The 15,755-nt window shown below is 39.2% G+C and overlaps 2 protein-coding genes across 4 annotated transcripts in view; one reads left to right on the top strand and one right to left on the bottom strand.

The window, feature by feature from the left end:
- MPHOSPH6 (M-phase phosphoprotein 6) overlaps positions 1-15,755 on the top strand; it is a 1,084,238-nt gene that overhangs the window by 137,311 nt on the left and 931,172 nt on the right. The window contains exon 1 of one of the 2 annotated variants that reach the window (XM_050775056.1): positions 8,093-8,098. The exons of the other annotated variant lie outside the window; for it this stretch is intronic. The gene's annotated coding sequence lies outside the window, so the exon portion shown is untranslated. Of the gene's footprint in view, positions 1-8,092; positions 8,099-15,755 lie in introns of those variants that run through there. 2 annotated transcript variants of the gene reach the window in all.
- CDH13 (cadherin 13) overlaps positions 1-15,755 on the bottom strand; it is a 1,164,483-nt gene that overhangs the window by 696,016 nt on the left and 452,712 nt on the right. The window lies entirely within an intron of this gene.

Raw genomic sequence — 15,755 nt, 5'->3', positions numbered from 1 at the left:
CTGAAGAGACTGTTATTATTGGCCTCAAATAAGAAATGGCTAGTTTAGATTAAGCTGTGTAGTCTCACAATTAACCTTTTTTCCCAGCACTCACATCTTATCTGTTTCAATGTTCCCTTGATTCTCCACTCGAAATGTTTCTTATCATAATCAAATGCTCAAAATCAGTAGTAAAAATAAATTCTTGAGAGCAGCTAGAGGGAAAAAGACACATGACACACAGAGGAAAAAGAGAAGGACGACAGCAGACGTCTTGTTAGCAACAATGCAAGTCAGAAGATAGTGGAGTAAACCGTTGAAATGCTCAAAGAAAAATAAAATGTGTCAACTCAGAATTCTGTATTCAGTGAAGATATCTCCCGTTATTGAAAGCAAAGGTAAGACTTTTTCAGATGCATATACAAAAGGCAAAAGAATTCATCACCAGCAAAACCTCACTGTAAGAAATATTCAATAGACCTTCATCCAAAAGAAAAATAATATTGAATGGAAATAAGAATTTACACAAAGGAACGAAGAGCAAAGAAAATGGTGGATATGTGAAAAAATATGCTTTTTTTTTCTATGTCTTAGAAGGAAAATTGATTGTTTAAAGTAAAAAATAGTAACAATGTAATGTGGAGTTTATAATGTATGATCAACTATGATATCAACTATGATATCAATGTATGATAACGTATGATAAAAACCAGAGGAGCGGTAGTGCAAAGGCTGGGAAAGGAGAAAATGAAGGTGTTTTATTGTAAGGTTCTTATACTATATGTGAAATGCTATAATATTATTTAAAGCAAACGGTGATAAGTTAAAGAGGTATACTACAAATTCTAAAGCAACCACTAAGATGACAAAGAATATTTCTTGAGGCTACAATTTTCTGTTTGGTCTCAAAGATTATTTCTTCCTGTTAAGAGCCAGACCCTTAAGACAGTGCTCTCTCTTATCTGGACCATCCCAATAGCATCCTAACTTGCCTTCTTTCCTGCCCTGAAGTCTCATTCTCCTTCATTCCATCCAGATACGCTTCTTGACTAGGCATTATAAAGCATTTTTCTTTTCAAAAGTTATCTTTAAGGTAGTACAGAGTAGGTCCTAGGTGGATATTTTTTGTAAGAAGAAATGAACAAATAAAATACTGTTTCTTCTTTGTAGAATGTGGTCTACTCCACCTTCTTAGCATGATATTAAAGGCTCTCTAAAATTGGAGCTGAGAAAACTTCTATAATTTCCTTTTTGTATTGGAATCATCTACTTTAGATCCAACGCAACTAGTTGCTCTTTACTAAACAAATTTTACATTTCCCTGCTTTTGTATATAGCATCTGTCTCACCTGGAATGCTCTTCCCACATAAACTCTAAAGATGTTGCCTCTTCACAGATGCCTTCCTTGGCCATCCCAGTCAGGCAAGTTGTGAAAGTTAGGAAGGAACTGTCACCCAGGCATCCATACTGATTACCGGGGTATTGGCTGCACCAGTGAGATCATCCTTACAGCCTTCCTTGGTAACTCTGCTGCAATTATGCATGGTTCAATATTTTATAGACTGTGATCATATACACACTGATTCTTTGACTTTACCGATTACAAAGTTTTATTTAAAAATAAAAATAGAAGACTTGTGTTATATTTGGCAGCAACCCCATAATCTTGAGCTCTCTTAGGTCTTTTTAAGGAATACAAAGAACAAAAGTTATGAGGCAAGATCAGCATTATAACAGATTAGAGACAATGTGAGATTATTTGGATTGCCAAGAATTCTTATCCCATGAACTTCATAATTTCTTAGGCATACGCAGAAATGTTTCATATCTGTTAGACTCAATGCTTCCTTTTAATAATAAAAACAAAGGCGACTGAGTCTCCCTCCTACATGGTGATGTCAAATTTTGTTGAGAAAAACTGAGTTTGAGTGAGGTTGAGCAACTTGTCCACAGTACACAGAGAAACGTGACAAGAGTGACTGGTATTGATTTGGTCTCTACCAATAATTCTCCAGAGGTACACTCAATCTTGACATGATTCAAAGGACAGGATAACGATATTTTTATTTTCAACAGTGCTCAGAAAAAAGTATTTTATGAGAATTAGTAAATACTGTAACATGACCCTGACTTTCAAAGGCACGGACAGTTTTTCCTTTAAACAAAAACTCAGATATTAAACTCCTGGTATAAAAAAATCATCATTTTCAAGTGCAAACTGAACAATAGCCTTCAATCTACTCTCGTGGTTGATCAGAAGTAAAAGTGAAAATATTGCACATAATTAGTACAGTATTGTTACATAGACTACCTTGTTAGTCCCCTCCCAGCACATAATTGCACTCAGTCCAACAGAGTTAAACCCCAATCCACTCACTTTGCATTGACACATGACTGGAAAGCACAGCTTCTCATATTAAGGATTTAAATTTGGGTTCAGCAGAGATATTCAGTCCTAAGAACTGAAATCATGAGTCGTGGTGGCAATAAAATACTCATGAAATGTAGTCATAGCCCAAGGATAATTTTTCTGTAATTGCACTTTCATTTTTGTGATCAATCCTTTAGCTATGGTACAGAGAGGATACCTTCCATCTTGTATTTCAGTAGCTATTGGATAACTTCCCCAGGAACAGGAGAATTAAGATATGCAGGTCCCAACTGCACATCCTTGACTGAGCCTTCTCTCTAGGATAATGTTTGATATATTCCTATTTGGTTTCTGGGCTGCTCTCAGGTAGAGCTGCAGACCAGTACTATAGCTCATGATGGTTGGTTGCTGAACTCCTGAGACCTGATGATTAACTTTTACGAGATTCACAAGGACGAAGTCCATACACAGCCTGGTATGCAATGTTAGCTGGTGCAGGCTCATGACCTTACAGAGTTGTACCTGTAACTCCACATATTTCCACCATTATTCACATACGGAGTTCTTCACCTGTTAAGTTCGGCACAAGGTAACTGCACACTTACCCACGGCATCACACCCTCTTCCTGGACCTTTCTCTCGTTGCTGCCTCCTAAAGACATGTTCAACCTTTACAAAATTGCTAAAAACTCTGCCTTCCAGTGAACTTGAACAGATCCCCTGAAACTGGCATTAATATTGCCTTTTTCTGTACTTACGAATATTGTTTTATGGGCTTCTCTCAGTGCATTTTATTCACTGCATGCCTCTATTGCCTTTAAGAAAAGACACATTCTAGAGTCTCTGTGGTTCATTCCACAGTGAGAATCACAGATTCTTAGGCAAAACATACAGCTCTTTAGAAACTTAGTGAACTTGACTTTTTACTACTATCCTCTGAATTCATGGTTCTGATTCAGTTAACCAGGTTTGTACCTGACATTTCAACTAACAAGTTAGTGCACCTGCATTGAGCATCTACCATATGCCAAGGATTTTGGCGAGGTGTTGTGTACCCAGATACATAACCTTGAAGAACTCACAGTGTATTGGGTTAGAAAAATCACAGAAAGATAACGTGATGATATATTTGCATTATAACATAGTTATTAATGCCTTTGAGAGGATACACCAGTGTCCAAAAGTGCGGTGAGGATAGGTATGAGGCATCTCAGGTGGGAGAAATACTTTATCACTAATGGTGTTTACGAATTGCCAGCAGAAGATGATGAAACTATATGGCATTTAGTTTTTTGTTGTTTCATTTATCTGTTTTTGTCTCTACCTGGAATAGATCATTACTATACCAGTACCATGTTGATATACCAGTGGACATAATTATCGAGGTGAAAGTTTTGGGAACAATGAGTGTTTTGGAGAAGGTATATATGATTTTTACTATTTCTTCCAACTCCATGATGTCATATTGGTAGCTTAGCATGAGCCACAGTGTCAGTATTTACACCACAGTAACTGGCAAACACCACAAATCAGGGTTATTTTATTTCTGTTCAGAAATCTTCTTATTGAGTTGACAAAAAAGTTAATTTTGTGGGGAAGAGTGAGAATTTTCCAAACAAAGAAAAGAAGAAGAAATGAACTGTAGACTGCAGATACTGCTCTGATGATTAATCCTACAATAGGACCTCAAGCTTATGGAACGTGTCCACAGGATGATGATCATCATCAAACCGGTTTTTAATAACTTACAGAGTTAATTGTGATTGAGATCTCACTTATCTTTAAAAGAAGGGATCTATATAGCCAATAATTTGGAAGCTATAACCATAAAGGAAAATATTTCATATGCCCACTCCTTGACAAGTCAGAAGGAAGTCACCAACTTTAAATTTAAACTCTACTTTAAAGGGAAGACAGTTGTCACTGGTTATGAAATGCTACTTCAATGAAAACACAGGACGGTGTGATTTGCTTCTCTGATCCCTTTATTTGGAACTGAAGTATTCATTCCTTCAGGTACTGGGATGTTGGCGGCTGACGGCTATAAACTAAGAGGCTTTGCCTTCTGCTGAAGAGAGCACCTCTCCCAAGATTATACCTCCTTCCTGAAAGCAGCCTACATTCAATGACTGGTCAATGTGGAGGCACAAGACCTCAGCTCCTTGTTCCGAGTAAGGACAACACAGAAGCATTCTCCTCATCTTAAAGCTCTCTGCAGGGTCAGTTGAGATCTCTGTTGTAAGCACACCACAGCCCAACTTCTCTCTCAATCCAACCTTGCATCTTTCAGGCCTGCAAATAATGTGTGTTACTCCTGAGAACGTTTCCCAAAGTTTCCCTCTTGTCAACCACCATGGGAGAGGCTTTCCCAGTAACCCCACTGCAATGATAAAGCGGGCAAAGCAGGAGTCACAGGTGCTCAGATGTCTTCACGTGCAGCACAGACCAGGCGTGTTGGCCATGCCTGGGAGCTTCTCCATTTTCTACTTTGCTTTGCAGTTAAGCTGAAGCCATGCAACTAGAATTTTGTAATTATTTGTTACAACAGTAAGGATTAATTGCTGACTAATATATCCTGAGTTTTTCATGGCCCCCGATCTTAAAAATGGGTCCACCTCTTTACCCAAATTTTGCCTATTCATAAAAGCTCGCCTCAAAGATCACCTTTTCTATGACACATTTCTGTAAGTCTCCTCTCCAGGCTATCACTTGCTTGCTTAACCTTTTCAGGTATTTCCTTTCTGCCTCTTTTATGGAGTTCCACTTCTTATCAATACTATTATAAGTGTTTTCTTTCTGGGAATTTACTTCACTTGTTGATTCTGGTATCCATTTATTTCCATATGTCTTATATATGCTTTCTGACTAGGAATTCTTTGAGGGAAAGAATTCCTTGAACAAAGGACTGAGAAGAAGGGAAGGGAGGTACAAGCTTCTAGCAAATGCAGCCATGACGGTGTGCATGGAAGAGACGATGTGCTTTGAACTGATTCCCATATTGTTGGAAAGAAATCAGCATATTAAAGTACTTATTGGTGGGCTGGGTGCAGTGGTCATGCCTGTAATCCCAGCACTTTGGGAGGCCGAGGCAGGTAGATCAATTGAGGTCAGGAGTTCGAGACCAGGCTGACCAACATGGTGAAACCCCGTCTCTACTAAAAATGCAAAAAATTAGCCAGGCATGTTGGTGGGTGCCTGTAATCCCAGCTACTCGGGAGGCTAAGGCAGGAGAATCGCTTGAACCCGGGAGGTGGAGGTTGCAGTGAGCCGAGACTGTGCCACTCACTATACTCCAGCCTGGCCAATAGAGCAAGACTTCATCTCAAAAAAAAAGAAAAAAAGAAAAGGAAAAAAAGTACTTAAAGTACTCACAGTGTGTCCACAGGACAAATCCAAATGCGTCCAACTGGAGAAATCCACGTGATAGAGTTAATTATTTTAATAATGTAAGAAGGGTTGGAGAAGACAGAAACTAAGTAGGGAATGAGGAGGAGACAGAACAAGAAGTTCGCTTTACCAGACATAGGCAAAGACTGACGGTTTCTTTTATAGATGGAGGTTGAGTGAGTCCAGAAATTGCTAATCAAATGAAATGAGCAATAATAATGAAGGGGAAAAAAAGGTATTTTATATCTCTATGCTCACATTTTCATTAGTAGATACTACCACAGTGCCTTCCTTACTAACTTGGGGACGGTTTTAGCTTCCACACAAAGCTTGAGCAAAAATACCATTACCTTTATTTTTATAAATGAAACAGTTCTGCAAAACTTTCAGATCTTCACCCACATAGTTACTGAGCAATGTTATACTTAAGAAAAATTAATGTACTAAATTTGGAGTCTCTTGGGAGATTCTAGATTTGCTGAGTGAATCTAGATGAGATTGGCTTCCTACTCTTTGGGGTAATAAAAGCTGTATTTGGGAAAAGCTGGATATACCTGAATTTCCAATAATCCAGAATAAACAGAGAAAACAGAATTGTACAATCAGTAAGAGGGATAGCAATTTTCCCTTTAAAGTGGCAAAGAAAGAAGTAGCAATAAAAGAAGAAAGAAAAAAAGTAACAAAGAAAGACAGATGAAGCTTGTTTAAAGTTTCTATTGATTTGCACTATTTTATTATATCAGCACGGTGCTCAAAAGGTACTAGGGCTGACAAGTTAAAGAACTCTAGTTAGAAAGTTCCAGATGAAGGTGAGGATGGCATTAGCATCTGCCTTGTTTTAATCATCTAAGACTTTGCGTCGTGAAAATACCTCCATCACTACAAGGGAGCCCAAATGATCTGTACTAACAATAGCCATCAATCAAATGCTGAGAAGACAAAGATTATACAAATCAACAGGGTGATAGTAGGAGGCATTTAAGGCAGACTGTGCTGGACTTGAATTAGAAAGGTTAGGTTGTAGTCCCTGCTCTCTACTGAAGTATTGTGTCACTTTGGATAAGCTCTTTGAAATTTTCTGAGTCTAAGATTTGCTTCTATAAAATGAGAATAAGAATGTCAATTTTGACAGTCCATAATCAGAAATGAACGCAGTGATATGAATTACTTATTATTTCACAGTTCTTTGACTTGGTAGGATAATGTCAAGTGAATTAGAACTTAGAGGATTTTTAAAATAAATGTTTAATGCCAGCATTGCCTGGTACACATGGAAAAAAATTTCTAGATTCTCTGAACTTACTAGAATTATTTGTGAAATTATATTTATAGGCACACAGGTGTGAAAGATACATTTATTCTTAAAATACTTATGAATCACTGTCTCAAACCCTTTGGAGTAAAGATTTCTTTTTCTAGCTCTTTTAAGAAATGAATCATGAAACAAACAGTTATTATACGCCCACCATGTGCCAGGCACTGCTATAGATGCTGGAGATATAGTATGTAGTGAACAAAACAGACAAAAAAAGCCTTCCCTTATGAAGTGAATACCCTAGCAGATATACGTTTCACAGTAACCTTATGTGATGAGTATGTTTATAAAATATACAATATATATACAACATATACATTGTAAGTTTACAAAAACAGAGAAACAGAAAATAATTTGTACAAGACCAGCCCATGACTTAGTGACTTGAGCTGACTTAGTCTCCAGCTGGAGCTCATTTCAGTACCCTTCCCCAGGAATTAAGGCAGTTGTAAGGAACTGAAATTAATGTCAGAATTACCTAGTTTCTCTGCAGATGTAACATGTATCTAGGGAGTCATCCTTTGCTATTTTCATAGAGAATGGCAACTCATAATGATTTGGTCATTGGGCTTCTCAAACTATATTGAATGGGAAAAATATTCCTCCTACGACTAACTGAGAATTTACCCTAGGAAATAATTCAACATAAAGTAGAGGGTTACCAAATGTTCATGGAATTTTTTTCTCTGAGAGCAGAAATGGAGAAAAGGGGAGTAGGGGGAAAAGCAAAGAGGAGGAGAAGGAGAAAAAAAAAAGGAAGGAAAGAAGGAAGAAAGAAGAAAAGAGAGAAAGGAAAAAGGAAAAAGGAGATCACTAAAATATTTCCCAAGGGAGAAATATTTTATAAACATTGTGGCTTGACAACTAGATGAAATATTGTGCAGTCTTTAATATTTACAAAGATCACGTAGCAACATAGAAAATAATTATATAATAAGTAGAAAGATTACAGTATGAACTTATACATATTATGTTTATATATATGCAATATACTTGAATGAGAAATAGAAAAGAACATTCACACAGTATTTTGCTGGGGGGGGTCACAAATGACTTTTTTTTTTTCAGAATGGTTTTAATGCTGTTACAGATTTTACAACACAACAGCTTAAAAAGCTTATGTCTCCAGATTTGTTTTTATTAGTCTGTATTGTAATGAATGCTGAAGTCTGGTCTAGAAACCAAATTTGCTTTGAAAATCAAGGGTCTAATTGTTGTTTTAAACTTTAATCACCAGCTTGTGCAGTCTGAGCAGACAGACCGGGAAGGCTTGGGATTCAGTCACAGGGATTATTAAGAGTGAAGAGCCCGTGCCAGGAATGTTGCTGCCATTTCTGACTTCTCCTTGAGGAGAGACAAGCAAATTGTTGTTTTTTTTTTTTTGAGATGGAGTTTCGCTTTGTTGCCCAGTCTGGAGTGCAATGATGCGACCTCGGCTCACTGCAACCCCTGCCTCCCGGGTTCAAGCGATTCTCCTGCCTTGGACTCCTGAGTGGCTGGGATTCCAGGGGACCACCACCATGCCCGACTAATTTTTGTAGTTTTAGTAGAGACGGGATCTCACCATCTTGGCCAGGCTGGTCTCAAACTCCTGACCTTGTGATCCACCCGCCTCGACCTCCCAAAGTGCTGGGATTACAGGCATGAGCCACCTCGCCTGGCCCACAAATGAATGTCTTAGCGTCTCTGCTAGGGGTCTGATTGGGATGGTCTGAACCAGGGAACATGCTGTGGACTGGGCTGGAGGCATAAAAGAGCCTGAAATTGAAGAAAAGTGGGAGCTAGTTGGAGAGAAGTGGAGAAGCTGGGACCTGGGGTAGGAGGAAGCTGTAGCCTTCTGTGGGTGAGGATGACGACCAGCCAAAGTCTCAAGTCTACGTGAGGTGATCACAGTTTTAGTCTATGGCCAAGCCCTGACTTTTAGGTTTGAGAACCCACTCACATTACATGCTTCTAGCCTCAAATGTGAGGGATCTTAGAGGCTCCTAGATTGTTCTCATTTCTTGCCATGCAAAGTATGGTTCTCAGAGCATCTCTTAGGAGCTAGTTTTAAATGCTGAGTCCTAGGCCCTATCCCAGAGACTTGAAATCAGAAACTACATTTTTACAAGATCCTCGGGTGATCTGTACGCACAGAAAATTTGAGATTCACTCATCTACATAAGTCCTGAAACCTTTGGACTCTATGTTTGCTTAGATCCCATTTCCTACTTGCAGCCCTTATAGCAAAGTCATGAGATAGAAGTCCATGGCAAATAAACATTCAGACTCGATTTCATTACATCCCTTGTCCATATCAGGTTCTAGAAACCAAGAGTGCCCCCTAAAGGCAATCTTCCACTAAACTGTGAACCCCATTCCCCACCTCCAGAGCAGGCACCAAGCCCTGGGGTTCACTGCTGAAACTGCAGGACTCCTATCTGGTCCCACTGGTGAGTCAAGTGACGGAGGGAATGAGTGTGATTCAGATCCCTGGTGCCTGCGAGGCAGGTGCATGAAAGCCCGGAATGCAGGTTCTCCGATGGCAGCAAGTCTTTCGTTCACTATTGTGCCCTAATGGATAGAATAGCACCTGCCTCACAATAGGTGCATGGTGAGTGATAAACAATATGGCCATGACATCAATTATACAATGCAAAATATCTTTATAAAGTAAAATTTATGAAGGACCAAAAGGCTATACTCTAATGATCATGTAGGGATGTGATGTTAGTGGGCTGGAATTCATCCTTGGTTCTGCCATTTACTACCTGTGAGCCTGATTGTATACATCCGTAAATATTACAGCAGACACCTCAAACTCTGCTGTAATATTTAACAAAATATACACTTATATCTAAATCCACAGACATGGAAAACAATTGATAAAACTCTGCTCCAGGAGTCTGTAAATTTTGTCTATAAAGAATCAGGTAGTAAATATTTTAGGCATTGTAAGCCATACTGCTTCTATTGCAACTACTCAATTCTGCCCTTTTACCAAAAAATCTATTGATAATATATGAATGAATGGCCATGCTTATGTTCCATTAAAGCTTTATTGATAAAAACAGGTAGTGGGCCTGTGGTTGTTTCTGAATAATCTCTGTTGTAAACTTCTAAATACATGTTAGTATTTATTAACGACCAGCTTCTAAATGGTGGCAAAAAAAATTGCCATAAAGCTCATTTATCTGCTTGAAGTATTTTCTACTCTACAAAATGTTAAAATATCAGATGAACATAAACAGAGAGCTTTAAACATGTTAAGCCATGTAAAAGATCCCATGTTTTTGGAAAAGTTCTGATTGTATGAAGAAGGTAAATACTTTATTCTCACAACAATCCTATGAAGGGTAATAATACTTTTACTTTATAGGACAGGGGTCCGGGCTCAGAGAAGGAACCAGCTTGCCCAAGGCTGTATCCGAAATGGCTTTTGGACCTAAGGACTACTGATCCTAGAGCAGCACGTATGTAACTAAAACTCTGGGCTTTGTGGTTCTGTGGTTCGGTGGGCAATTGTCACCTGGAAACACAAAAACGTTACAGGAAAATAAAGGGGATTGCAAATTGCGTCCAAAGAATGTCAACAACTTGCTTTTTGCTCCATTGTTATGGTGACAACCCTGACATTTAAAGTCATAGCTCTGTGAGTTATAAGCCTAATAAGGCACCAGAGAAGCACAAAACCCATGAAACTCAAACAGACACCCTCAGCATAAAGAAATAACATGTCAGAGTTGAATCTGCAATGTGTCAACACAAACTAAACATGCAGGAATTTCGAAGGCTCTTGTCATGAGCCAAAAGGTGAGCACACATCTGAATTAAGACAGTCAGAACAGCAGGTACTTTCTAAATATTCTAAATATTTCTAAATATTTGCCATTACTTTCAACAGCAAAACCGCAACTACTTTTTGCACCAATCTAATACTTGTACCATATCCAAATGTAGCAGCTGAGGGCTACACACTAATGGACGCAGTCCCAAGCATGACGCCTGTACCAGTTCAGTAAAGGTAATGGCCATACTATTTTCTTCTCTTGCTGCTCTTATTACTACCATTATGAAACCATCTTGCTAGACAACCCACAATGCATACATAAGACCCATTTGTAATTAGCACCCATTTTGTATTCAATAACAGACAGACTCGAGTGTTTGAAAATAAGCATACTTAGGTTTAAAAATTCAATGAAAGCATGAGAACATTAATAAATAACATGAACTTGTTAACACTGTGGTGCTAAGCATTTTTTTTTTTTTTCGAGATGGAAGGAGTCTTGCTTTGTTGCCCAAGCTGGAATGCAATGACATGGTCTCCAACCTCCACCTCCACCTCCAACCTCCACCTCCCAGGTTCAAGTGAGCCTCATGCATCAGCCTCCTGAGTAGCTGGGACTATAGGCATGTACTACCACACCCAGCTAAGTTTTGTATTTTTAATAGACACAGGGTTTCACCATGTTGGGTAGGCTGGTCTCGAACTCCTGACCTCACGATCTGCCCGCCTCGGCCTCTCAAAGTGCTGGGATTACAGGCCTGAGCCACCGTGCCCAGCCGGTGCTAAGCATTGTATACTTAAAATGAGTATAGGATGTTTTAATCCTATTATTTGAACCTTGCTAGCTTTTTGTATATATTTCAAAGCAATAAAATGAGTCAGACTTTTTTCAACATTTTTCATCCAATATTTCTCAAAGCAAACTTTATCAAGTCAAATTAAGTCATTGATCAGTTTCTTACATGGCATAAACAATTCTGAATTAAAAAAATCCATTTCACTTTGCTGGAATTATTTTCATCAGGATTAATTGTGCTGTGTGTACATTTTATGTCAACTATTTGGTTCATTGATTGTTTTTTTGCCAAGTCAAATTTTACCAACGGCAACTCCTGACTTGCAGATTTTCTTTGGTAGTCTTATTCCACCAAGGCCAGTTTTGCAGTTGTGTATTCTTTACAAGAAGTTTTTATATTTGCATTGATTTCTAGTCAATAATAAAACCTCTTCTATGTAGTTTTGGCCATTATAATTTTATTTTGTTCTCATTCTTTCTGCCAAGTCTAATTTTTCATAGGTTTTCTTTTGTGGTTTTTCATGATGCCAGCAATATTTGATCTTTTAGTCAATTTCCCATCTCCAACAAATTTTACTATGCCCAGTTTTTGCCATTGCCTGTTTTATTTTGTGTGCATTATTCTTAGCAGCAATATTATGAACTGAATTCAAGACTGGTGGTATGCACTTAGTTCTTGGAGCAAATACTATTGGCAGGGTAAAGACACAAAACTTAAATTCAAAGCATGGTGTAAATTTCAAGGTCAAAACAGCAATGTCAGAATATCTTGCTTTGAAAGTTCTAAGTTAAGCTGCTGGGCGCTCACGCCTGTAATTCCAGCACTTTGGGAGGCCGAGGAGGGCGGATCACGAGGTCAGGAGATCAAGACCATCCTGGCTAACACAGTGAAACCCCGTCTCTACTAAAAATACAAAAAAATTAACCGGGTGCCTGTGGTCCCAGCTGCTCGGGAGGCTGAGACAGGAGAATGGCGTGAACCCCGGAGTCGAGCTTGCAGTGAGCCAAGAGTGTGCCACTGCACACCAGCCTGGACAACAGAGCAAGACTCTGTCTCAAAAAAAAAAAAAAAAAAAAAAAGAAAAGAAAAAGAAAGTTATAAGTTAAGCTATACAAGACCTTGAGGAATGGGGAAATGGGGAATCCGATTTGGACTTAACAAAGATAGGGATTCAGCTTGGCTCAATCTTGATAAAGGATCTGGTACAGAAAGAGGTCCCCTGTGCTGCAATAAGCACTTTACAACCATCATCACCATCACCCCACTGAGTCTTAATTATAGCTCCAGGGGAAGGAATTATCCCATTTTACAGATTAGAAAACGAATTCTCAGCGTACCTTACCCAAGAACACCCAGCTTATAAATGGTAGATCTGGAATCGGAACACTACATTCCCTAGCTACTAACACTCTACATTGTCTAGGCTTAATATTTTTCTGAGTTAGCTTGGGGAAATGTCTTGACTTTTTGTAGTCTCAAGACTATGTCTGAGAAAACCTCTCTCTTATTTTTGCCTGAAACCTGCAGTGAACTTGAAAATGCCAGTGGCCTGGTATCTGAGTTTGGTATTTCATTAACCATTTTGCACTTAGGCCGCCATCTTTTCATCATGGGATACATGCAAAGGCCCTGGTGCCTTGTTAGTTTTCAATTGGAGCAGTTAGACACCTGCCTTAGCTGTAGAAGGCTGTGCTGATTTGAAACAAGTATGTTTAACTCTCTCAGAAAAGGATGTGAGCGGGCACTAACATTGCATTTCATGACGTCATTCAGAACACTTCTGAATTAATAGGTATTCTAAAGAATAAGTTAAGGGTTCTTCATTTACTCTGGCAAAATGCCAAATATAATGACTATTGCCCGTCAAGAGCCTCAGTGTGTCTTAGCATATTGAGAGCTCTGAGAAGTTCTGTCAGCAAGAAAATAACGTTTCCCAAATGTATGTATTTGACTATACCACCCATAGTGATGTGATTGTTCATCTCCCTAACACTTATTTCTCTACTTCTTCTTGCTATAGAACTTGCATTTTGTTTAAGGCACAAATAAAACAGCCAAACGCTTGCTGTGTCAGCCTCCTTTGCAGCTAAGCATAGCTGTGTCATAACACAGTCCTGGCCTATGAGAGACAAACAGTACACTTCTGGTGGTTTGTGATTAGACTTTCTTATTCCAAAGAGGACAAGATGGCTGGCTGGCTCACCCTTTGTGCATTCTCCCAGTCTTGCTGACATGATAGCTAGACACATATCAGCCATCTTGCAAACCATGAGGAGTGATTTGGGTGTCCCCACCCAAATCTCAACTTGAATTGTATCTCCCAGAATTCCCATGTGTTGTGGGAGGGACCTGGGGGAGGTAATTGAATCACGGGGACTGGTCTTTCCCATGCTATTCTCATGATAGTGAATAAGTCTCACAACATCTGATGGGTTTATCAGGGGTTTCTGCTTTTGCTTCTTTCTCATTTTCCTTTTGCCACCACCATGTAAGAAGTGCCTTTTGCCTCCTGTCATGATTCTGAGGCCTTCCCAGCCATGTGGAACTGTAAGTCCAATTAAACCTCTTTTTCTTCCTAGTCTCAGGTATGTCTTTATCAACAGCATAAAAACAGACTAATACAAGGGGAAAACTATGAGGATTAAAGCCAGACAATTAAGGATGCTGAGATGAAGTAGAGGAATAGCTTGAATTTCTCATAGCACTGTTGAACAGTTGAACCAAACCCAGTATCACCTACACTGAGACTTCTCATTAAGCAAGAAAAACACCTCTACTTACTTAAGCTATTTTATTCTTTTGAGATGAAGTTTTGCGCTTGTTGCGCAGGCTGGAGTGAAATGGCACGATCTCGGCTCACTGCAACCTCTGCCTCCTGGGTTCAAGTGATTCTACTGCCTCAGCCTCCTGAGTAGCTGGGATTACAGGTGCTGCCACCACACCTGGCTAGTTTTTATATTTTTAGTAGAGGCGGGGTTTCACCATGTTGGCCAGGCTGGTCTTGAACTCCTAACCTCAGGTGATCCACCCGCCTTGGCCTCCCAAAGTGTTGGGATTATAGGCATGAGCCACTGCACCTGGGTACTTAAGCTATTTTAAATCAGGTGTGTTACATATCTGCAGCCAAATGCATCTCTAACTGACATGCACTCCAACATTGAGTAAATAAGTATATTTTTTCCCCATAATCTTGAAAGTTCAAAGGACAACTGCTTTCTAGAGGCAGGTGATGGATTCTCCTCCACAAAGATACTCTGACAACAGGAGGTCACACAGTAATTCAGTTGCCCAGGGCACTTAAACCTCAAAAAGAAGGTGAATACTTCTGGATACACATGAAAGTAAAAAAGGACAGAAGAGACAAACAAAAACTCCTGACATTCCACGTCAAAACAAACTTTTCCCAGGTCATAGATCCTTCTCCCGACTCCCCCCTTGCTAAACTTGCCACAGTCACGCACATCTTCCTCAGGTAATAATGCAATCAATTGGCTCCAATCTTTTGTGTGCGTGATCATCAGTTCAAAGCCAAAGATAAGCAATTTATTGGGTGTGAAAAATGCTACCTATGGCGTCCAAATTGATTTCTGAAAATTGGTTTTTGCCACATTAGGATTTTAGGACAGCCTCTTCTGGCAGTTGGTGCGGCTACGAAGTGTAACAAAAATTATGATGGGTCCACAGCAGCTTTCTAAACTCATTGTAAATGTCTGGTCTCTAAAGAGCTGCAACTGGTAGAGGGTTATTAACGAGATAGTGAGAGTTACCTGGAGCTAACTTTCTTGATGATTTAATATTGACAACTCAACCTAATAAAAAGTAACTTGGGATAGGCAAATGAGTGGGATAATAGCTGGATGCCCTTCATTATATTCAGCTCCCTGACCAGATGATTAATATTAGGCATGTTAAACAACTAGTGAGCTGCTAAGATTAAGAAAGTTCTAAGCATTGAGGAGGTGGAAATCACATCCATTTATAGCTAGAGGCTCATATTGAAAAGACACTTCCAGCTATAGTTCTATCGAGTTTCTCTGCGAGTTGGCATCTTTTCCAATACAAATTCCATATTTCATGTTATTGGAAGGCAGCATAGAGTACTAGAGAAAACAACAGAATTTCAGCGGGGCTGATGT

This window comes from Macaca thibetana, chromosome 20 (genome assembly GCF_024542745.1).
Source record: "Macaca thibetana thibetana isolate TM-01 chromosome 20, ASM2454274v1, whole genome shotgun sequence".
Lineage (NCBI taxonomy): Eukaryota > Metazoa > Chordata > Mammalia > Primates > Cercopithecidae > Macaca > Macaca thibetana.
Note: the sequence above shows the minus strand (reverse complement) of the source record. Positions and strands in the feature narration are given on the sequence as shown.